General features: G+C 37.5%; 1 protein-coding gene across 7 annotated transcripts in view; it reads left to right on the top strand.

Moving 5' to 3' along the window:
- The window catches only part of Cntn5 (contactin 5), a 1,171,099-nt gene that overhangs the window by 1,076,524 nt on the left and 70,027 nt on the right, over window positions 1-24,548 (top strand). The window lies entirely within an intron of this gene.

The raw sequence follows: 24,548 nt of genomic DNA, 5'->3' as shown, positions 1-24,548 counted from the left end.
TTTCTTTTCTCATAACTTGGTATTAAGTATAGTTTATCCATAGACAGCTTCCAAAATTCTTGAATTGTGCAAAGCCACAAGTAATGTAACTGTAACCCCAGAAAGTAATCGCCAAGGCCCTACCCAGTACGCTTCTCTTCCCCAATCTTACAGAGATGTGTGTCACATGCTTCCAGTTCTTGCACAGTCTATGCAACTAAACACTTTTAGTCCATAGCAAGAGATGATATTTTTAAATAACTGACCTTTAGCCATTTGAAGTGCTTTTCAATTTTCATTTTAAGAACCCATGTTTGTAAGAATTTCCCACAGTAAACAGAAAGGTGAATGACAACCTCTTAGCTGCCTCTGTCGCCAACTGTTTATTGGTGTGCAGTAGTGCGCCCACCTCTGTTTCCAGTGAGATGATTTTAAAGATCTGTGTCAGTGAGGATAAGCTTAGTCTTGTTGGGTATGCTTGCTTCTCCTTACAAGGCTGTTCTTTCTTGTCTCCAAATTTTGTATCACGAATGGATACTATATCACCTTATTGTAAAACAAACCTTTTGAAAGTGTTCCCCTTTCAATACATCACATTCCGTGTAGCTGAAAACTTCCTTGTGCCTTCTGAAGGGGCCAGTTTCCCGGAACCGCACATTGTATCCTACAGTCAAAGTGGTAGAAAACTGCTTTCTTCTCCTGCTGTTGTCTTCCGTAGTTATGTGTATGAACTCGGTGCACTTGACTAGTAATTTAGATTGATCCTCCTAAAACTAGAACTTTCCAGATGAATACCACAATTTAGACGCTGATAACAAGAAACCAGGTATTTTTTTTTTTTCAGGATTCTAAGGGACAAATTTAAGTGGCAAACTGCATATCTTGCTTTGTAAGTAAAATTAAACTCAACAGGGTTCAGAACATAATTCAAGGCCAACGTTTTTATGTTCTGCTCTTTTAGCCTTTGGCTTTATGCCTAGGAGATGATTAAATGCATTAATTTTGGAATTGCACCCAATAGCAATTTCAAACAGGTTGCTAGTGTCTGAATATTTATGTATCAGTGAGCTCAAGCTTTCCCTTGAAGTGAGTTCAAGCCAGTCACCAATTTTTGATTATGTACTCTCATTATATTTCAGAAATTAGGGAAAATAATTTGCTTCTCCCTCCCAGCTAGTCTTCGAGAGATATTTAAACTAAACTAAGGCTTATGTTTCATCTATCATCATTGTTTTATGACGAAAATGGAGGACTTTCTGGTCATCTGGGGAGCTTTGCAGCTAGAATGTTCCTTGTTTAGTATTGATCTGTGAGAATGGCTTTACTCTCCATGTCTCCTGCCCGACCCCTCCCTTCTCTGGAAAGGAGGAACACTCTTCCATTCCAGGCAGTAAAGCCAAGGCTGAGCATTCTAGAGTGAGTTTTTCTAAACGCTGTTAAGACTCAAGTGGCAACATTGTTGGTTTATAAGCTAACACAGTGCTGACAGGAGCAGTGAAGACCACACCACCATTGATGAGGCCGTTCACTTTTTTCAATGTGGATCACACATGAGGCATACATAAGCTGCAAGGAATATGTTCTTAAGATCATATTCTGATGTTGACTTAGGAAAACAATCTCTACTCTCACAGCCTGATGAAAGCTCTTCTTATTGCCTTAGTTGCCATTAAACATGCTCTATAACATTCCTTTGTGCATCTTAACGTGTCCTGTGTTGGTACTCTAAGTTGGGTCCAGGTGTGTGGCTCTTTACCCCACTACTCCTTATTTAGATTTGGAATTCTCCAGACTCCAGCTGCCTGCCTTTCTCTCATTTTGTGTTTTAAGAGCTAGCTTTTCTCCAAAACTTAATTTTACTTTTGCTTATAAATTTGGTTGTGACTGTTAATGCTATTTCCCATTTCCCTTCCACCATTATCATTATCCAAAATTTCAATATTCTATAAGTAATTACATGCAACATAAAATCAATCATCTGTTCTTACAGATTTTGATTTCATACAGCATTAATGGCACCATGTAATCTGCAGAACAACAGAAAACACAGCAATCATGAATATCCTAAAAGAAATTATCATGTTGGAATATAAATATAAACAGAAACTAAAGCTAGGCTCAGACATCTGGAGACCATTTATTTTCTTCACTTCTGAGAAGTGTATGAAAGCAATAGAGAAATCAAGATCATGCCATGCTGTAGGACCATGTGAAAGATGAACAGCAGTCTATTCTATTATTCAGGGAAAGAGATAGACCTTCAGGACAGAAACTCGTGGGAGGAGACACACTACTGTAAAGGCCCTGACACACTCAGGTAATATGAGAAAGAGAAAGAAGTATTCTTTTGTTATTTGATGATTCAAAAATCAGTTACATATATTTCTCACAGTATATATCAAAGTAGGAAAGTTTCATGGTTTAAATAAGACATGCTTAGCTCAACTAGTTTTACTGGGAGCCTCAGCCTGAGTTCCTTTCCTTCTGCTCAGAGGTAGTGGAAACAATTAAGAAAATAATGTTTCATTCAACTTCTATATTTCTTTTCAACATTTTCTTAATGAAAAATTGTAAGTTGGGAAAGTCTGAGTGAAGCAGAACAGTGTATGTCTATAACCTTAGCACTTACATGGTAGAGCAGAATTAGGAGCTCAAGATCAGACTCAGTTATATAAGACAGTTTCAAAAAAATTAAATTAATTGTGAGAATAGTAAAAAAAGAAAAAAAGAAATCGGAAAACTAACCATCTTTTGGGTCCTTCTAATCTCTGAAATCTGTGCAGCATCTTCCAGATGCAGCTAGCATGTGTACATAACTGAATTTGAGACCAATGGACCCCCAAACATATTAGACATATGTTTAGACATACCTGTTTTCAGGCATGTGCCTCTAATCCCACATCATCACTTCTTCCTCCGAGAATTAAACTCACATTCAATTCAATTTCCTTGACTTTTCTTATCAACTCAGTTCGATATATTCTTTCCAGTTTTTAAACTTAAATAGTTTAATCTTTCTCAAACTGCCTAGTAATTTCCATAACAAACTAATGCCCTCAAAACAGCACTAGGTTAATAAGATAAGTCAACAGATACTTATTTATAACTTGTTACATATTTCTTCCGCTGTCCATTCATCCAAACTGTGGCAGCTGAGGTGTGGTCAGTACTCAGAATGAAAAGATGAAGCTGAGGCCTTGGACATCTAGAGGTTCCACTTACACTCCATCTGTGTGACAGATGCTTTTGTGAGAAACACCACATGAATGTCCTTTGGTCACCTTGGGTCTTGCAAGAGAAGTAGGAGGAACTAAAAAGCAAAGCAATGGTCCCAAATGAATAATTTGAGGTACCCAACACAAGAGAGAGATACAGGATGCCTCAGTGAAGGTTATTTAGAACTCCAGAATAGTGATGGTAAGACACCACTGTGAACACAGGGCTCTGTAAGGCTCAGGGCTCTGGGCAGTGCACACGTTACACACATGTGAAGCCAACATCTGTAACTGTTAAATTATGCATCACTCTAGCAAGCCAAAGGGAGGGCATGGGATAGATTATTTAAAAATTAGTTCATAAAGTTAGATACACAGAGCTTCCATATCAGTTTTTTATACTAAAATAATCTGTTATTTTACTACATGAGCCTTATATTTTGGAAGAGTTTGCATATTGGTCTGAAGTGATCATTACAGATATTTCTATCTTATACATTTAAATTTTTTATTGTTCTCTGTGGGGTGCATTTGTGTGTGTGTGTGTGTGTGTGTGTGTGTGTGTGTGTGTGTGTGTGTGTGTTAACACTCATGTTGAGGTCAGAGGGCAACTTGTAGGTGTCCCTTCCTTCCTTCCGTCGTGTGAGACCCAGGGATTGGACTCAGCTCACCAGGCTTGTTGGCCAGTACCATTACCTACTGATCCATCTCACTAGCTCAATAGTTATACTTTAATTCAAGAAAAAAAAAACATGTTTTCATCATAAGATAGATGATGCTACCAAACAAGATGATTTATTTCCAGACAACTCCAAAGAGAAAACTTCTTAATTAGCTTTAAAACATTATCTATTTATGTATTTTAAGATTATTGAAAATAATATGACAATTCCAGTTTCTTCTTGAATAAAAAATAGTTTGATAACCTTTGATTAACCACTGTCCACATTTACTCTAAGTTCTATTATTTAGTAAGTCTCAATAGCAAGAGAAAATGTCTGGGAATTTTCTACATTTTTCTCTTGGAAAGATGCCTTCACTGTCACTCCCCAAGCTCCGTGGAAACAGCCTAAGATATTGCCAACTGACTTGGAAATAAATCAGACTTAATGTGCTCTTCACTCCTCACAGGACCACTCTTGGTGTCTACATTGATTTTAAATTAATGCCAATAACTGTGTTTCAGACTGATCTTCTTTAAGAGAAGGTTTCTTTCCTCTTACACTTTTCAGAGAGTTATTTGCTAATCAGCAGAACTTTTAAACTACAAAGGTAACATTTCTTTTGTCAATCAAGTATTTGGCTTCTCTCCACCACTTTTGGTTTGGTTTATGGAAGTCACAGTTGACAATGCCAGCAGAGCTGAAATGACTTCAGTAGCTTGCACTCATGGGCATACACACCAGAAAATAAAACTGAACAAATGAAATACAGTGTTAGTATACAAAGATAAAGAAGTCTGAGTCTCCAGCATGCTGTTCATTTAGCAAATATGGAGTGACTTCTAGAATACAAGCTTTTCCTCTGACCTTGGCATTTCCACCTGCACACAGACCTCAGCTTGCTTGCAGGGAATGTGCCACTGTCTTGAAACATGAACTCTGATTTCTCTATCTTACTTTTAAGAACATTCTAGTCATTGTGTTTCACATCATAGATATTCTCAAGCAAAAAATATATGAGAATCCCATTCCATTCTGCTTTTTATCCCTGTCTTTCCTATACATACATCTTAATATAAACAAATCATCACCACATTTATATAAACATGTGAAGATGAATGTTTAATGTAAGAAGTTACACTTTAAAGACTGATTTCATTACTTATTGACAATGTGCTGAGGCAATGATGGGGTGGTGCTAAGTAAAAGGGCTATCTTATCCCATAAAAAAGAACTCAGTCTTTTGTGGTAAAAGTCATGGATGTATAGAGAAGAAGCAGTGTCCAGAAGGAATAGATATGCACTAAGGAAGAACTTCAGAGAGTGTTGTGGATGAGTGAGGCCAGTGTTTTGTGCATAGAGTCACAACATGCTACGGCTTCAGTCCCAATGAGAAGAACAAGCAATAGTGAAGAATGTAAAATTGTAAAGGAGGCAGAGACCCAGACAATCAAGGGGACTGAATCTACATGGTATTGCGACCCTCTGACTATGAAAAATGACAGAGAGAAAGCAAACGTGAATGTCAGTCTTAAAGTGAAAATGGCCCATGTCTATATTTTGGTTGGACCAAGGGATAACACCAGGATGATTTATCATGATCCATCTTCACTTTCAAACTTGACCAAGTATAGATCATAAATTATGTACCTCCAACTAAGAAAATTAATTATGCAATCATGGTCACTTTCTATCATATCCATTTAATGTGTTAGATACAGGAGAAGCTCATTGTAAATAAGGAAGCAACATTTAAGATAAAGATCACTATACAAATATGCAGTAAGCAAACTGTCTTTTGGTCATGGAAGTTAAAAAAGCAACATTGGAGTGGATATGCTAGCCTGAGCACTAACAGCATACTAACGCCAATGGAAAGGAAATCTAGAAGAGGGGATTTGTCATGGAGATTGTGAAAAATCTGTCAAAGACAGAGCTATCAGCAAGAAGACCCAAATAAATCTGGTCATGGAGACAAAGACAGAGAAATTTTCTGGAGGGAGCAACTGGGTGAGAGAGTCAAGGACCAGCCAGACAGGGACCATTGGCCTTCAGATAGGTTAATGATATCTGTGTGAGCATGGGAATCTGGGCTTGAGCACCAGAACTTAAGTTAAAAAGCCAGTTGTGGTAAATCATATGTGTTATCCTTGTGCTCTGGAGGCAGAGACAGGCTGAATCCTTGGACTTCCTCCCAGCCAGCATAGTTGAATCAGTGAGTTTCAGAACAATGAGTAGGTTTGATCTCAAATAAGCAAGGTGGAGAGCACCTGAGGATGACAGCAAAGGCTGACCTCTGGCTTCCAGATGTGTACACACACATGTACAAGCAAACTCCCAAAACACTGTACCTGCTATCCCCCACTCCCACCAAGTGAAATAGGGAACAACCTATACCCTTGGGTTTAGTAATTTAGAAGTCACTGATGGTCTTGTCAAAAGCAAGTTTAGTGGACTGAAGATTGAAATAACAAAATTACAGCAGGCAAAGAGAGATAAGCAAGGACTTAAAGGAAGTATCTTAGAAAAACTGGAGGTTTTAGTCAGACAGATTTGTCACAGTCCTACAAGGTCTTGCTAAAAGAGGTTGGTCAATTTGTTTAATTTAGACCTCACTCACTTTCCATTCATTAATTATGGTTCTTCATCAAATATTTATAAGACAGGGGCTGAAGACATGGCTCAGTAGGCAAAGGGCTTGTTGTATAAGCACGAGAATTTAATCTGGATGCCCATCACAAAATTAGGTGTACTAGTATACAACTATAACCCCAAAACTCAATAGGTTGGAGAAAAGTGGGTCCCTAAAGCTTATTGGCCAGTCCTACTAGCCAAATTGATGAGCTCCAGGTTCAGTGAGAGACCCTATACCAAAATCAATGAGGGAAAGCAACTGCAGAAGATATTTAACGTCAACCTCTGGTCTTCACACACACACACACACACACACACACACACACACACACACACACACACACACAGAAAAAAATTTATAGAGTGCATCGTGTGTTAGGTGCTCGGCTGAGAACTAGTGAACAAAGGACATGTTCCTCATCTCTTTGCTACATATCGAGTCCTGACACATGCACATGACCCTGAGCTCAATTACACCCATAACAAAGTCAGCTCACAGTTAGTAGTGTCTTCTGGTATGCCGGTCACGGCACTAATGAGTTCACGTGAATTATTTGACTTTCTCCACTCACCTTATCCTACAAAAACAATGAGAGAAGTACCAGTTTTAGTTCCAGAATGCAGATAAGGAAACTAAGGCACAGAAAGACTTAGGAACATGTCGACTCGACTTCCCCTGACACCCCGCCCCAATCAGGCTAGAATAGTAAGGTGAGTACACAGGGTATGGTCTCACAGCCTTAGCTTTTACTTACTGTTCTGCCCTCTGTAGTCAACAGACACATTGTTTCCACACCCTTCACCACTGTAACCACTAGGCCCACTCAGTCCCTACATAGTATTAGTTTCAGAAATGTTAATATTTAGAAAGGTACGAAAAGGCAATTAAAGGGAAAATGGGAGAAGAAAGAGTATGGGAAGAGGGTTGCAAAAGAGGATAGAGGGACAAGCTTTACCTGAGAGACAGGATTTTCATCAGGGTCATATGTCAGTGAAAACTTGAAAGATACGTAGTCATTAGCTAAGTGAAGAAAGATGATAGAAATGACCCAATATCTACTTGCAAACACAGCACATTTCCATTCCCATGGATCTTCCCGATGGTTTATTTCTGAATCCTCCAAAGTGCCTGCTCCTTGAGTACCTGCCCCCGAGACATGATTGATTGCCACCTTCTGTTTTGGACCTTGGCCTGAATAGCCACTGACCATACTGACAAATCTTGCCTTCTGACCCCATGTCTGGTCAACCAACTGAAGTATCAGATTCTAATGGCTGCTTTCTCAGGATACCTTGAAAGGCTTCTAGCAGATGTAATGTCATAAAGGAATCCTTTCCAGATGAGATGTCTCCATGAATGTTAAGCTCCAGTTAATAGTAGATCTCCCTCGGCTCTCTCTTTAAATATTTGCAATCACCACTCTAGTAAGACAAGAACAAAACCTCCAAGTGCTTTGGAAAAAGTCCACTGCAGTTCCTAAGTTCTTCTAACCATTTGCTGTCTCTTTCCTGTCTTCTTGTGGTTCCTAGTACCAAAAGAACAGAAGCAACACAGCACAGCATTTAATACCAGGAAGGATGATCTTGACCAACCCACCCTTAGTCAAACCATCCAGAGGACCTTCTGTCTTTTCAATCATCTGTTTGTATGAACTGTTTGTAAAGGTCATCCTCTTCCTCTCATTTCATATGCCTCTGCAGACAGAGCTTAACCTAGCTGCTCCTCCCACTTAACACCTAGCCTTTCTGTTTTTCTCAATAAGATTCCTGACTGTCATTGAGATTTGTTTGAGCAGGTCTTTTGTGTACTGAGTGGGAATGTTTGAAGCCCAGAGTGACATGCTTGTAAGTGTACATGTATTCTCCTGCCCAGTTTCAATAACCCATATGTAGTCAGCAAACACCGAGGCTGGAAGAAGTTCTGGATGCCAATCCAGTGGCTGGTCACATCTCCAAAGAAGACTAAGGAACACTGGTAAGTTCACCGGAGTCTCTATTCAAAATTCTTCCTTAGTTTAGCTCATGTGCTCAGATACTGGATTCTTAATTAACTTGCTTTTGGGTAGCATTGTCTTGTGTCTGACTGAATATTCACCGAACAGTACAAAAACCATGCAGACCTAACAGAGCAAGGAACTGAAGTCACGTGAAAAAACTTAACTGCTGGTTAGATTCGGCCCTCCCAAACACCTGGCAGAGGTAATATCTCTGTCTCACTAAGTAATCTTTAATTTGGAATTACAAAGATGATTAGCTCTCTAATGAGTCAGAGCAAGGGAGGTGATATGGCAGTGAAGAAAAAAAATAAAACAAAACAAAACCATAACACCAGATGATGTCTGTAAAAGCCAAAAATAATTATACTTATTTTTGGTAAAAGTACTTTAAAGGATTTTTTTATTCTATTTTAATACTAAACCATAAATTATTGCTCAGTTGTCTCTGTAGGTTTACCTATGGTGGGACACCTTGCACAGCCTTGATGCAGGGGGAGGGGCTTTGCTGACTCCCCATGGGAGGACTCACCTTTTCAGAGGAGGGGATGGGGGGAGTAGGCGGGTGGGGGAAAGCCTGGGGAGAGCAGGAGGAGGGATGAGAGGGGGATCTGTGGTTGGTATGGAAAATGAATAAAAATTTTCTTACTAAAGAAAAGAAAAGAACGGCAAAAAAATAATTATTGCTCAGTGTGAACTAGGAGACATTAACTTGCTACATTACTTGAAGGTTAGCAGTCCTGAGTGCATAGGCCTCTACCTTGTTATTAACTGAGTAGACTTTCACGTTTATAGTTAGGAGTTGGCTCTTCTGCCTTAAAACTAAAAGCAATGGAGAAATTAGCACCCAGCTAAAATAAATAGATAGATAGATAGATAGATAGATAGATAGATAGATAGATAGATATAAAAAAACCACATAACCTGTCCTTGATTTCAAAGAGAAAACCACTCCTAAGATGAGTTAGGGAAGCCTCGGTCTCAGGTTAATTGTTGCCAGAAAACCACTGTGGAGAAAACTCCTGATGTGTGTGCACCTGACAAAGGAGCCATGGCTGCTTCAGGCCTAGACTCAGCTCAGAGCTTAACTTGAGACATCTCTTGGATCTCAACAGCCTGACCTTGAAATTCCCCAAGTGTTGTAAAATATCTATGATAGGAACCCTTTGATACAATATCACATTAGGAAAAGACCCAGACTAAAACTCTTAAATTCTTAAAGTCATCTTCAAGGTTAAGGAGAACCACTGATCTTCATGATATAATCATAATCAGAACAGTGATCTACATTTATTCACCACGTGATCCTAGCTCATCAGACACTGACTGAAATACCCAGTAGTATCAGGCTTTCCTCTGTAAGCTCAATGATGGTGTGATGGTGCACTCTGAAGGTGGTCAGTGCCGTTGACTGCCTCCTGTCCTCAGGAAAGCACTGCAAGGTCACTTACAAAAGCCCATCAAGGGCTGTCTGCAGAGATGGCTCCTTGGTGAAGAGTGTACACGGCTCTTCCAAAGGACCCAGGTCTGATTCACAGAACCCACTTCATGCAGCTTATAAACAGCCTGTCACTCCAACTCCAGGGGTCTGGCACTCTCATCTCACCTCTACAAGCACCCGCACATACTCAGTAGACATACATACATGCATAGGAATAAAATATTTTTTAAAAAGTTGAAGATAGACTGAGTAAGAGGAATTTAAATGTATAAATAATACTTCAGATAGAATTAGATGACAGGACAAGGCAACAGGCTAAAGGCTGTAGTTCCTGCAACACAGCCTTCATTTTGGTGTGAATTTTCACTGTTTTCAACCAGAAGTGAATTTTAAATGAGTATCCACATAGAGCATGGGATTGACTTAAATCATACCACACAATGTTTGTTAAATATAAATACCGATTCCATTGATGTTTACATGTATGGATGTAATACATTGACTTAAATCATACCACACAATGTTTGTTAAATATAAATACTGATTCCATTGATGTTTACATGTATGGATGCACATGACTATGCCTCCAACTTAGCAGTCAATCATGATGGCATGCATCATTAACCCAGCACTATGAAGGCTAAAGAAGGAACATTTTGAGATCAAAGCCAGCCTGGCTACTTACTGAGATCCTGTCCCGAAAAGCAAAATAAACAGAAGAGTAGAAAGCCTTCCAAAATACTGCCAAGAACACTAAAAGGTTTTAAAGTCATTGTGAAATAAAGTAATCACATAAACTAGATAGGTTTTAAAAATTGAAACTAAGTAGTATGAATGATTTCAAATCCCCAAAAACAATGTCTTAAATTTTAAAACAGTCTAGGTCAAAAGTACAAAATATTGATGGAAGGAAGGATTTTACAAATCGCCTAAGTTAATCATCTCTACCCAAGTGTCAGCTTGCTTACCTGTCAGTGTTCTGATTTGGTTATGTGTTCATTAATCACAAAAGACTATAGCAGGGAACATGTCAGGTTTAATTACAGATTTTGTTCAGGAGGTTATTACTTCCTATAATTATTTCTTTTATGCCAACTCAAGAAATAAGACTGTTATTAAACTAAACTTCATTTAAAATATCTAATCACTCCTGCAAAGGCATTTTATCACCTGATCTGCACGGATCAGTAATCAAAGCTTGGGTGTTTGTCTCAAGACTTGGCTCACAGAATGTTAAGTCAAGCTAATAAGCAGCATCCATCATATCCCCACTGAACAAGGTAGTCCACATTACAGGCTCTGTGCTGTGCATCCATTAAAGGAAACATCTGCTACAAATTAACCAACTATAGTACTGCACTATCTCAGTGCTTCTGCAGGAGCCTACCATCGACATCCCTGCTGATGAGTTAGATGGTGGCATCAAAATTTTACCAGGTTTGCCAGCATGTGTGACAGAAGTCTTCTTTTGATCTGTGCTGAGCCCCAGCAGAAAACTGCGTAGTATGGAATCCGATAGTATATAAGGAAATACTCACAGACCATGCCATCAGGAAACCACAAAGATGGTGCCTTCTCTACCACAGCTAAGTCATTACCTGAGGAGAAGAGCACAAGGATAAAGTCCTTGAAGGGTGATAGATTTACTCAGAAATATGAAATTTATGATTCCAGATATGTTTTTGTCAACTTTTGCTCAATTCTTTGAAACATGCCCACAGTTTTGGGCATATATCTTATAGAACATCTTGATTTCCAGAAAAACAATCCTAGCCAAAGTATGTTAAACACACATAAATCATTCTTTGCGCATTTTTGTTTTGGTTTTGAAATAGCATTTCAAGTCTCAGGTTAGCCTCTCACTTGCTATGCGACAGAGGATGATTTTGAGCTCATGATTATACAGCTTCCACTTCCAGTGCTAGGATTATGGGTGTGAGCTACCATGCCCATCTTCCCAAACAAAATATAGTAGAGAAATCTCCCTACAGTTTAATTTATAATGTTGTCAAAGTTGCAGTCATATTAAAGATACAGCTTATACACATGTTGCCTGACTATGTAATTTGAAATAATAATTCTAAATTCTTCTCATGGTATGTTTGTGCAAAATAGATCACAGAGGTATATATAAATTATTCATAAATGAACAGTGAGATTGGACAAAGTTAAGAGACCATATAGCTATATATTATTATTTATCTGAATCTGCATTGCAGAGTCGTAATGAGCAGTGACAGCCCAGCAGCACTAGATTTATAGAAAGCTGTGCGGGAACATGGTTCCCTGCATATTTTAGCAGCTCATATGGTATTTTCCTACATGATTTTTAACTCATCTGTTCTCCAAATTTATGTAATACTGGCTTAATGAATGAATTTTCAGAGAGCATCTGGGTTGCTTGAAATTTTAAATAAGCAAGTTCAATATTTTTAATTATTCTGACAGTGTGTACAATAGACCCTGAAATATCTATCTTCCATTTCAGGAAGATCACCTTCACCTTCGATGGATGGACTGCTACTTTTATGTCAGCATATGTAAAAGTTGTGTATGACTCTAATTCATGTAAAACTACATTAAATATTTATGTATACTCCATGGCCTGAAATGGTTGATTAATTTGGTTTTCATCTGAAGTTTGTGATAACTGACAGCAAGTATTTGTATTTTTTAAAAAAAAAGATGCAAAACAACTACATAACTGAATTTCTAAAAATGCTGTGGAGCATCTTCAAAGGAGATTAAGTTCCCATCCACAGATGATAAGGTTCCTGTGGTTCTACCCAACTGACTCAGAGTCACATATTCAAAGTTAAGCTTAGAATAAATGTTGTCGAATTCTAGTTGGCTAACACTAGTGTGGGGGAGGAGGATTTCATCTTTGTTTTCCCTTACAAGTGGCCCTTACCATACTGGAAAGGACTGCAGGAGAGCAGTTAGCAACAGCTCCCTAGAGGCGTCACAGCATGGACACCATATCAACATATGCTGAGCAACAAGGATACTCGTTGAGCCATTTGTTAATCATCAAATTAATATTTATTACCTGCTCAACAATCCATGTGTTTTAGTAAAATATGCAGTTCCTCACCCCAAAATAGTTTTCTATATCCTCAGAGGACTTCCTCCCAAGTGTCAGCCCTAAAATTTTCAGTTTCTTACCTCTGACTTTTCTCATATGTAACCCAGAGCCTTCCATGTCACACTCAGAAGAAACTATGAAATCCTTCTTCTGTCCTTCAAATCCCTCTGCTTTTGTGCCAGATGACCTTCCCAATGTTATCACCTCTCCTCCCCATCCAACCACAGGAGCCTTCTGCTTCCCCAGCATGTCATGCTCATTAGCACTTCAAAAATCCACCCACAGGTGGTATCAACTGGAACGCTCTTGCTCACACAATTGACATGACTGGCTGACTCATTACTAAATTTCCTTCTCTACATGATTTTCGTATGACTGTACATTCCTCATTGCATTTGTTGCTGTCTGAATCTACTTCACTCACTTGCCTATTGACTTCCTTTTCTTATCCAGAAAATAAAGTGGGAAAGAATGGGAACCATTTTATTCTACTGTCTTATCCCCAGAGTTCAGAACACAGGGAATGTTTTCCTGAAATTGCTGGCCAATTACTCAATGTCTAAATGAATGAGTAATGAAGTTCTCTTCCCTAGAGATTAAATTTGTAAGGTCCAGATAAATAAGAGTGGATAGAATATGACAGCAATTGAGCAAATAATTATCATGGGCTTTTAATAATAGGTCATCATGTCCTAGAACCTGTCACTAAAGCAAGGACACAAACCGATAAAATCTCAGGTGTGATGGCAAAAAGCCTTCAGTAATTCCATTTGAAGCCTAGCATTCTGTGATGCTCCTAGGATTCCTTTTTCTTTGCTCCCTCCCATCTCTTATACTTTCTCATTCTTTATAGCACATCCTTTCAAGAAATATTGATACAATATTTAAAACCAAATGCAAATAGTAAAGAATGGTTTCCAGGCTGGCTATATGGATTGTGTAGGAAAGAAATTTAACAGAGAAGCAAAGCAAAAGGCTACATGTGCTCTGAGATCGTATGCGCAAGTGAGGAATTCCTGATCTAGCTGCTGGTATGACAGATAGCTAGGACCCAAAATCTTATTTTCCTGCCCTCCTTTCAGGTACAAGTTTCCTATGCTGGGCCTGACTTGCCATATATTGACCTAATACCAGAGACATGATACCTCAGACTATTTAATCTACTGAATTGAGTGCTTCTCCAAGCTGAGTTTTCCCTTGAGTTTCATTTATGTGACTGGGCACAAGTGATGCCAAACTTAATTCCTATGTGAAAACCCTGACTTCCTTGACCTATCTTATGTCAGCTGTTAAACTCCACCATGGCTATTTCTCACCACAAGTAAGAATTAGTCAGAAAGAACCTCATGAACTGGTAGGAGCCCCTAACATCATTTACTTTTTCTCTTAGACTGGATCACAATGATACTCAGCATTGTTGCTATTCCAGATTGATCCCTGGTCACAGTGTTCATAATGGCGGTCCTCAAGCTTCACAAGTCTCTACAGGCTCCAGACTTCCATCTTACCCTGCTCCCACTTCAGAATCAACAGGGAATTGGATTTCAGTTAAAATTGCATAAAATGGAAAGAAGAATAAAACCCTTCTACCATCCCCTCCCAAATTCCTTTTTGGTACTACAATTGTTCTTCCAGAGTCTCTAATCATGAAATTTTAGAATGGATGCCTCAGGATCTTATTATTCCTAGTAAATTCTACTGTGTCCAGTCAACTCTGGTCCCAGGAGCCTTTACTACTTCTCCATTACCAGAATAATTAAGTACAAATGTGATACTTCAGCAGTCAAGTTCTTCAAGTCCAATCTACTTTTTTATCTCGTTATAGAATCTTGGCTCCTTTCTTGACTCATTGATGTCACTTATCCACAGGTTTATGGCTGGAAAAGGCAGATCATGTCCAAGAACCTTGTCCCCAGCTGTCGACTGAGCCTTCTCCTTTCACCAATGTCAGGGGTGGCATTTTATTTTTGCCTCTGTATAGTAATTTCTCCAAATTTTTCAGGGTCTGTTTTTCAATGAGTTCAACAACGAGAAACACATTATTGAGTTAAGAGTTTGTGACATACTTTTGTTTTATCTTTGTTGTAAAAATACATTTTCAATAGTTTGTTGAAATTTGTGGCCATAAAACTACAATGATTATAACATTATCTATTTAGAGAGTCTGACATCTCTATCCAGAATGATATATTTTTAACCCATTTTAATGGCATCATTGCATTTTGCATTCATCTAAACGGCTGTTTCCTTCTAGTTGGCCAGCTGTTCTGTCAGTTTTCCCAATTGGTTTGTCATTTTTTCAATTCCAAAATGTTTATTTGCAGTAACTAGATATTTTTGGAGATTCCCTTTTCAGGTTGTTTATGTTAGTATAACCAGTCTTTGAAAAGACGGGGAATGATTCTAGTTTTTATCCTTCATAAACAAGGGGAGTTCTCAGATATCCTGTATATGAAAAGATGCTCTGCAGCAAGCAATATTAAACCTAATTCCAATTGTTGGCTTAAAAGATATGAAATCTATTGGTTCTGAGGACGGGAGGTTAAAACAGGTTTTTAATTGTCAGATCTAGAGTCTCAGCTTTTTCTGCAAGGACTCAAATTGTTTTCACTTCTCTACATTATCTATTTTGTTAGCCTTCCTGTGAGACTGTTTCCTAAGGGTGTCAATTGACTTACAGAGACTAAGAAGAAACCAGCCACACTATTCAAGAGGGGTATATACTGGTCTATCCACATATCTAAGTAAGTCAGTTTAGGACAGGTTTTCACTCTTGAACTGATATCTATCACTATAAATTGCCATGATCTGATTGACTTACCTATGGGTTCCTGAATCTATTAGTACCACTGGCAGATGAGTTTGTTGAGACTGAGCCTAATCAGGACATCTCATGCAATGAGAATGGAGGGAAAGAATACCTTCCCTACCCCACACTGGGACAGGTCAAATAACTATTAGGGATTTAAGCATAAAGTACACTTCATCTCTAAACCCACTCTCCATTGACAGAAACAAAACTGTCTACCTCCTCACTGCCACATCACAACATTTTAAAAAATCTTTTAAGGTATGCATGGGCTGTTGATGCAGAATCATGTAGAGCACTCAATATAGGAATAGATAATACAGAATTGAAACTGGATAACATCTGCAGATAAAAATCAGAAGCAAACTGCTGACCTGATTTTGGAAGGCCAAAAGCTTAGCTGTTACCTCTACTTTCTGAAGCTGGGTGTTTCATTTGTGAAAGGGTTTATCAGTACAAAATTGACTGATAAAGATTAGAGAGAGGGAGATAAAATTTAGTGTGATGCCTTCTACTTTATAAGTAGGCATGCAATAGCTATTCAGTTAGAATAATAAGGGTGATGATGATGATGATGGTCCATTGTAAAACTATAAGTCTCATGCAAGATACTATAGAATCAGCTGTTGACAGTACATGTTCTTATTTATTTTTCAAAGTAGTTTTCATATGATTCTTCATATATAGCTGTTGTGTGAGATTTTTTTCTTAGAGACACAACACAGACATTAACTCATCCCAGACAGAAAACTAAGGACAGAACCACCAAAGAAATGATTCAGCTAAAGTAACCATTTGGCCAAAGTCCCACTTGGCAAACCAATAAGTTCACAGAGTTTACTTTAGAATAGGGTGAGGGGTTTACTTCTGGGAGCCCTCCTTCCTGGAAAGAATGTTTCAGTCTGGAGAAATTTTCTAGGAAAAAAAGTATGAATTATTTTTATTAGCAAAAATATTGTGAGATTAAGTAATATTGTGTAAGTGAACAAGAAGTAAAAGGCCAACTCATTGCTCATCTATTTATCGATTTCAAGGTAGTTTTTAAGGTATTCTAATATAATACTCCTGATAAGATCAAAATTGCCACTGTATTATGTAATATCAAGAAACTAATAAATAGCAAGATTCAGAAATTTCCCCAGGTCCCCAAAGCTTTCACAGAATAAGTTAGGTCCAGTCCCGGATCTTTTGGTTCCTTGTCTGACTCAATTTAAGTCATTTTTTTCCTTGAAAGATAGTATATATAGGACTTTCCTAGGCATCTTCTACAAAATATAAATTCTCAGACTCTAATTAGAAACCTGGAAATTCCATGGCTTAGGAAAAGCTCAGAAAAATCTATGCTGCTTTTACAGAGATGCCACAAATTTCACTGTTCATCAAAGTTTTAAACACACTAAATAGCCTCTCTTTTATTGATTAGAAAAATACCATTGGCAGGTGGGTATCTAATTAGCATCATTAAACAAGGATGAAAAGTGTTGTAATAGGATTTCTATTTTTAAATATATTATATTTAGTCTTTTTTCAGAATACTGCCACATGGAGTTTTGTAAGGTTTTTTTTTTTTCACATACTGATTGGTCAAAAGTGAAGGTGTTTAAATATTAAGTCAAAAGCAGTTCTAAAATTGTTTGCTACTAAATATCATTCATTCATTTATTACAAATGTACATCATAATATACTGTTTTAAGTAGTATCCTAAGCACTGGTAATATAATATAAAAAATATCACATGTGCAATTTCAGTCTCAAAATCCTATGTGTAAACTCCAAAGAGGAAAGCAACCATTAGTGAAATAACCATGATTTTGATTGTTTCTATTTGTGATTTCAGCTCTGAGTGAAAGGTATATAAGAATACAGTGACTTTGCACAGACATGGTAGTCAGGGAAGCCTTTAAGGAGATGAAACATAAACAGAGTGTGGATTGTAAAGTCTATGCAGCTTTTAAAAAGGCAGATTGAGGAGAGGCAACAATTTTAAACAGAGGAATGGAGTAATATACATGATAGACTAGAAGAAGAGATATATGGGTCAAGATGATGATGATAGAGAGAAATTAAATAACTATAGATAGATTTTAGATTGATGGATGATCAATTGATTGATTGATTGATATATAGACTGATGATAAATGATAGATTGATAGATGATAGATAATAGAGGATAAATGATAGATAGCTTGATGATAGATGAATAGAGATGATAGATAGGTGATTGATAGATAAACATAAATAGATGATAGCTGAAGGATGATAGAAAATTGTCCATTACTAGATAGATATGAATAAATGCTGAGATTTACCAAAATTACTTTTTAAAAATTCATTGTAACTATTAATTTCTCCTTTCTATCTTTGACTACCCCTGCTAAAATGAGTTGGTTACTCTAGTGGGACTGAACACATTAGGAAAGGCTCAATTTAATTAGGTGAGTAAATAGTAAACAATCTAAGGCATCCTCCCCTCTTTGTGAGGGACATTAGTGGTAACAAACATCTAATGAAGACTTAAGGAAGGCTCAGCACAGCGCTGCAGGAAGCTGAACTAGGCCAGCCCAGATGTCCACAGCATATCAGGACATACTTTCCTGTATAAGAATAAATATGTTATCAATGACATGCTTTCTGAGTAAATATGTACTCCTTTTCCTTGTTATTGTAAAGGTGAAAAACTCAACAATCACGCATTAACATTCATTAATATGTATTAATATGTAGTGTACTACAAAAATCAATAATGTTATTGACTAAATATGATGCTAGACATGATAGCTCACACCTGTGATACTAACTCTGAGGAGGTTGAGGCAGGAGGACTCCAGTGAGTTCCAGGCCAGTCTGAGCTACAATAGTGAGTTCCAGATCAATTTGAGATACAGTAATAGTACCAACCAGACACACACATACACTACACATTCATACAGACATATGTGTATATATATATATATATGTGTATATATTATTGAAAAGTTTTATTATTGTTTATTTTCAGTTGAGTCTATAGAAAGTGGTCCTTTGTAGTGATTGTTCTTTGTAGATCAGTAAGTGACACGATGAAGATAAAATAAGTTGTCTATAGAGTTCTTGAGTTCATTTATCCATATTAACCTAATACACAGGCAGTAGCTGAGCCTGCTCTTTATTCTGTGTTTGAAGAAAATGTGTAGGACTTCTTTTCTGTGAGCAATGGCCATACCCACTTCATTTCATCTACAATATAGTTGTGTGTGTTCAGTAGATGTGACTGTCTTCACCCAATATTTACAGAACTGAACATAGAATTAGGGGAAGTAAAAGCATAATTCTAGTCTGGAGGATAACATGATGAAAGCATATTATATGTATGAGTGAAAATATAAAAAATAGAAGTTATTTGGAATAGTATGACATATTTGTATCAAATTTTCACTTCATATTTCAAACAATTTAAAAACAAGATCTATTTAATAGTTGGAGTCCCAGAAACTTTAGTCTTTCTTCTTAAAATTTCTTTGTATGGGAAAAAGATCAGGACAGCCCTGCCACGTACAAAAAATGAAGATAAACCTAATTATTTTATTATATAAAAATAATGCTTTACAATGGGATATTTTTGAAACAGGTAGTCTTAGAATCAGGTAGAGTTTGCAATTAGGCAGTTAGAGAGTTCTAGAGAGCTCCTTGGCATAGAGTCAGCTGTCCCCTTGAGGAAGGCTCTTCAGTCAGCTCTGTGAAGCCATGGACAGAAAGTCAACTCTGTAGCCCGCCCCACAGTTTATGTCCCAGACTGGCAGGAGGGTAGGCAGCCTACCACAGGGAGTCAGGATCCATCTGACTTCGACCCCAGTGTCACCACCTGACTAACCTGACTGGCTGTTGAGTAAAGCTCTTCCCTGCCTTCATTCTTGTACACAGCCCTAAGAGAGCAGTAGAACTCTGTTAACATCAGTTTAGGGTGGAAGCAAAAGGAAAATTTTTCCCATTTCAGGTATAACTTGCTGATAAGAAAAATAATCGAATTGAACTGAATGACTGCAGTTTTTAAAAAAAAAAAAAATTCCCAGGCTCTGTAATGCTGCTTAATTAGTGTCTGAAGTGGTGGGTCCTTGTTTCAGGTCACTGGCAGAATAACAACAAGCTTTAGTGCTTATGAGGAGACAGATCCTTTCCTGCATGTAGAGTCAATGGCTGCTCCAGAAAAGAACATTTTCCAACTGCAGGTAGCTTCTTGACTAGGGGTTGGAGCTCAGGTCAGCTTTGCTCTCTCAGCACTGGGTTGAATCTGTGAAGGCCTGAGAGTGCCGCCACTATCCCTGAAGCACAATCAGAATACAGTATATGAAAACAATTGTTTTGCAATTGAGAAAGGAAGGAAGGGAGAGAGAGAGAAAAAGAAAAAGAAAGAAAGAAAGGAAGGAAGGAAAGAAAAAAGAAAGAAACTTTGAGTGAACAACAGGAATGAGGATGTTCTCAGCTGCACACCTGTAACAGTTTTCAGGAACCTTGATGAGGGAACACTAAGGTTAGTAGCTCACGGCTTCTTCTTCTTCTTGCTACAGAGTCCTCAGCATGTGGAAATAAAACAGAAAGTGCCTGCCATTCTAAACTGTCTCTTCTCCAGGGAGATGTTCATGATAGTGTTCCTATTTAACACAACTGTAGTGTACCTCGCCTCAGGGGAGGAGTGGTCTGAGATTCCTACAAAATAAATGGTGGCTTTTGTATTTGCAGACACTAGCTACTGTCACAAATCCATTGGCACTGAGACATTTTTCTTTCAATAATATATTTTCAAAGATGCTTTCTGTAAATTGCTGCAAAAACCTTTTAGAAAGATTGTTTGCTACCTGGTTTGATTTTAAAAAATAAGAAGCAGAAGAAATCAGGGCCATTAGGAACAAAGTTTAAAAACAAAGACAGTTGATACATTAATATGTTAATGAATTCACTCTCTAAATATAAAGAGGAAGCTAATTGAGCTGGCAGCCAGCACATATTGTCTAAAAATATTTTCTTTATGAATAAAGCATTGATAAGTCAATACTAATATAATAACAGTAAATTGTTTTCACCTTTATTATAGCTGAAAATTATGGTTAATTTCTCTTAAAAAGGAAATCACACCACCAGATTTTTTTAGAGTAGCATCGCAGTAATCTATTCATAAGAAATCTTTCATATTTATAAGGATTTAGAAAATTATTTTTCCTTAGGTTACAATGCTCAGTGTTTTTAACATGGCTTAGTATGAAATCACTTTTTCCCCCATTTGGTAGCTATTCTGTCATTTTTATTGCCATTCTAAACCTGACTAAAAAATCATTAATGCAAATATGCTTTTAAAAAGAAACCATTACCTAAGTTCTCTGTGCAACATAATGATCATGTTTTAAAACATTCTTTTACTTCATTATACAGCATTGCAAACTCAGAATGTAGCTTCCTCTAACCTCACATTCTTTTATTGTTCTTCCATCTTTCTGTCTTTCAACTTTTCTTTCACAAATATTTACTAAGGGCCTAATAGACATCAAGCACCAATTCAGCTATTCATATGAGTATAAATTTCAGAAAAACAATTACAGCCAATGGAATAACTCCTATCAGGTGCATTTCTGAAGCACTTGAAAGTGATGGTCACTGCCTGGTATGTCTTTGTGCAAAAAGTTTGCCTCTGCCACCTCATTTTAACACACTGAGTGCTGAAAATTAATCTTGTGTCCCCCACCAAATACTCTGACACTCAGTGGATGTTTCCTTGTTAAGTAAGCTATCCTTATGGTAGCATATATGTCACTTCCTCTAGAGCAGTGGTTCTCAAACTTCCTAATGCTGCAACCCTTTAATACAGTTCCTCATGTTGTGTGACCCCCAACCATAAAATAATCTTCATTGCTGCTTCATAACTGTAATTTTGCTACTGTTATGAGCCACATTGTAAATTTCTATGTTTTATGATGGTCTTAGGTAACTCCTGTAAAAAGGTCCTTTGACCCCCAAAGGAGTCATGACCCACAGGTTGAGAACCACTGCTTTAAAGAGTAACCTGAAAGTGGTTCTAGAAGTAGCACTCGCTTATACTGAGGACTGAAAAGAAGTGGAGAGCTGGCTTAGTGCTTAGGGGCACTGGCTGCTCTTCCAGAGGACCAGGTTCAGGTCTCAGCTCCCACATATTGGTTAACAACCATCTATAACTCCAGTTCCAAAAGATCCAATGCCTTCTCTAATCACCCAACAATGCACATACATACCTGTAGGTGAACACTCATATGCGTAAAACAGAAATAAATCGTTTTTTTGTTTTTTTTTTAAAGATTTATTTATTTATTATGTATACAGAAGAAGGTGCCATATCTCATTACAGATGGTTGTGAGCCACCATGTGGGTGCTGGGAATTGAACTCAGGACCTCTGGAAGAGCAGTCAGTGCTCTTAACCTCTGAGCCATCTCTCCAGCCTGAAATAAATCATTTTAAAAATAGAAATATGCATAAAGAACAAACCTTAAACACACTGCTTCTCCACCTCCAAGTAACAAGTCAATGCATTTCTTTCTGGTATTTTCCTCTACAAATCTGACAAATAACTATTAACTCATTTGTATTTGCTTATAATTTTGCAATGTACTTTATTCAGCTCCATGAAGACTGTGTTGTTAAATAGACTTTAGTATTAGTATAATGGCTGCCTAACACTTTATCACAGGATTTATAAATTAAGTATTGCATGATTATTGAACAGTTAGTTGTTTATAATGGTTTGCAATTATGAGTGAGTGACCAGCACAGACAGTATACTGGTTGCATAAATCTTTGTTACTGACTATTTTGCTACAAAACATATTTTGAGAAGTAGACACAAACAGAGAAAAGTTCTTGAAGATTTATGAAGATCTATCATGGTATAAATTTTGAAGAATAAAGTATTTTTCCAGTTGAAGCATTAGAAAATATTGAATAATTATTAGCTATAGTTGTAAAACACACTAAATATCATCCTTAGTACTCAGAAGGGAAAATCACTTGCTTTAACAGATACTCATTTCCCCATATGACCTTGAGCTTGAAGTAGGCAGCTGTGAACAAATGTCACTTGAAGACACAAATAAGTAGAATGTTAACAGACAATAGAATGAGTGGTTTTTACTATAGAAGAGATAAAGAAGTAAATTTTGACCACCATTTCTTATATAAAGACATCACCAAAACTTTTCAAATGCTTTTAAAGCATTTGAGAATTCCCTACCCCAGAGTTCTCTATAAACAAACCCACAAGAATGAACTATTTTGAAGCCTGTTCCTATTAGCCATCATTGTCCTCATATTTAGTTGATTTAAAGATACATGCATCATGTTCTGTCAGGAATGGAGCAGATGACAGTCAGAGCCAAGTCTTCCTGAGATTTTCTCACACACATGCCTGCAGAAGCTGGAGGTCTTTGAAGGCTCTCTCCATGTGTCTAGCACCTGGACGGTGTCACATGGAAGAGCTGGGAACAAGTTGAATGTTTCTTTCTCTTCAAAAGAAAATGGCTTTGGAATTCCTGACAGAATGGTAATCTTGGTATAATTTGACTTCATAACTGCCCACCAGCTTAAACCCTAACCAGCACTGAAGAAGGGTGGAAGAATATCAAAAGCTTCTAATGACCTCATCCCAAAAGTCAAACAGTGTTAGACATTTTTACTGTTAGAGGTAGAGTCCCATGGCCATGGGACAGCTCAGGTTCAAAGAGGGAAAGGTGTAGATTCTGCTTTTCAATGAATGATTGATGCCAATCACACTATGCATGGATTTCACCGCTGTTCAGCCGGCACCTGTCTTTACTGCATACTTCACCTGCACTTTCCTTTAGACACACTTTCTCTTTGCTTCCTTCATTGGAAACTATTTTCCATATTAATGGTTAAAGAAAGAACTGTGTGTCCCTTGCTACGTTCCAAAATCAGATTTTGCCACCAGATGCATATTTAAATCTCAGCTGGACTATCCATTAGTACAGTGACTGTGACAAGTAATTTCCTTTCCTTGGAATGGATGCTCAGATTCCCAATGCCTAGAACAAAACCAAACATACAGACTGAATAGTTATCAACTGAATCTTTAAAGTTCCTGCATCACCTCTGTGAAATAGTAAACTAATAATTAATGTCTAGGAAACATATAGTGTGTCACCTTAATGTATTATAAGGTAGTGAGAGTATGGCAGCTATTGGAATCATTGTGGTAATTGCATAGCAATCAAATGCTTGACATAATTATATATATATATATATATATATATATATATATATATATATATATATTCTTACTGATGCTTCCCTGTGCTCCTGTTGCTACAGTCTAACATCTTCCTAGATGCATTCTTCAACATCTGCGTCTCTTTTCTTTTCCTTACCATGTCCTTAGCTACCTTAATGATGTCAACATAGATATTGCTGGTGCATTAACTCTTACACAGATCTGGGATTATCCACACTAATAATTATATTCTTCACTTTAACCCTGCACACCAATTTTCTACTCAAAATGATCTCACCTTCACAAAAATATACCACAAATTCTGCCAATTGTCCTTCACAACACAAATCTCACTCTGAGACTTCTTCAATAGTTCAGTTTCCCATCCAGTTTCCCAACTCCTCCATTTTGTTCTAAGTCATTAGCACCTTCCTGACTTTACCTGAACCCCACAGTCACCACATTCTCTGCATCTTTGGTGATGAGCAGTAACACAGATCCA

Source organism: Peromyscus californicus, unplaced genomic scaffold (assembly GCF_007827085.1).
Source record: "Peromyscus californicus insignis strain IS unplaced genomic scaffold, ASM782708v3 Scaffold_11__1_contigs__length_118956290, whole genome shotgun sequence".
Taxonomy (NCBI): domain Eukaryota; kingdom Metazoa; phylum Chordata; class Mammalia; order Rodentia; family Cricetidae; genus Peromyscus; species Peromyscus californicus.
This window is presented reverse-complemented; position numbering and strand designations above follow the sequence as displayed.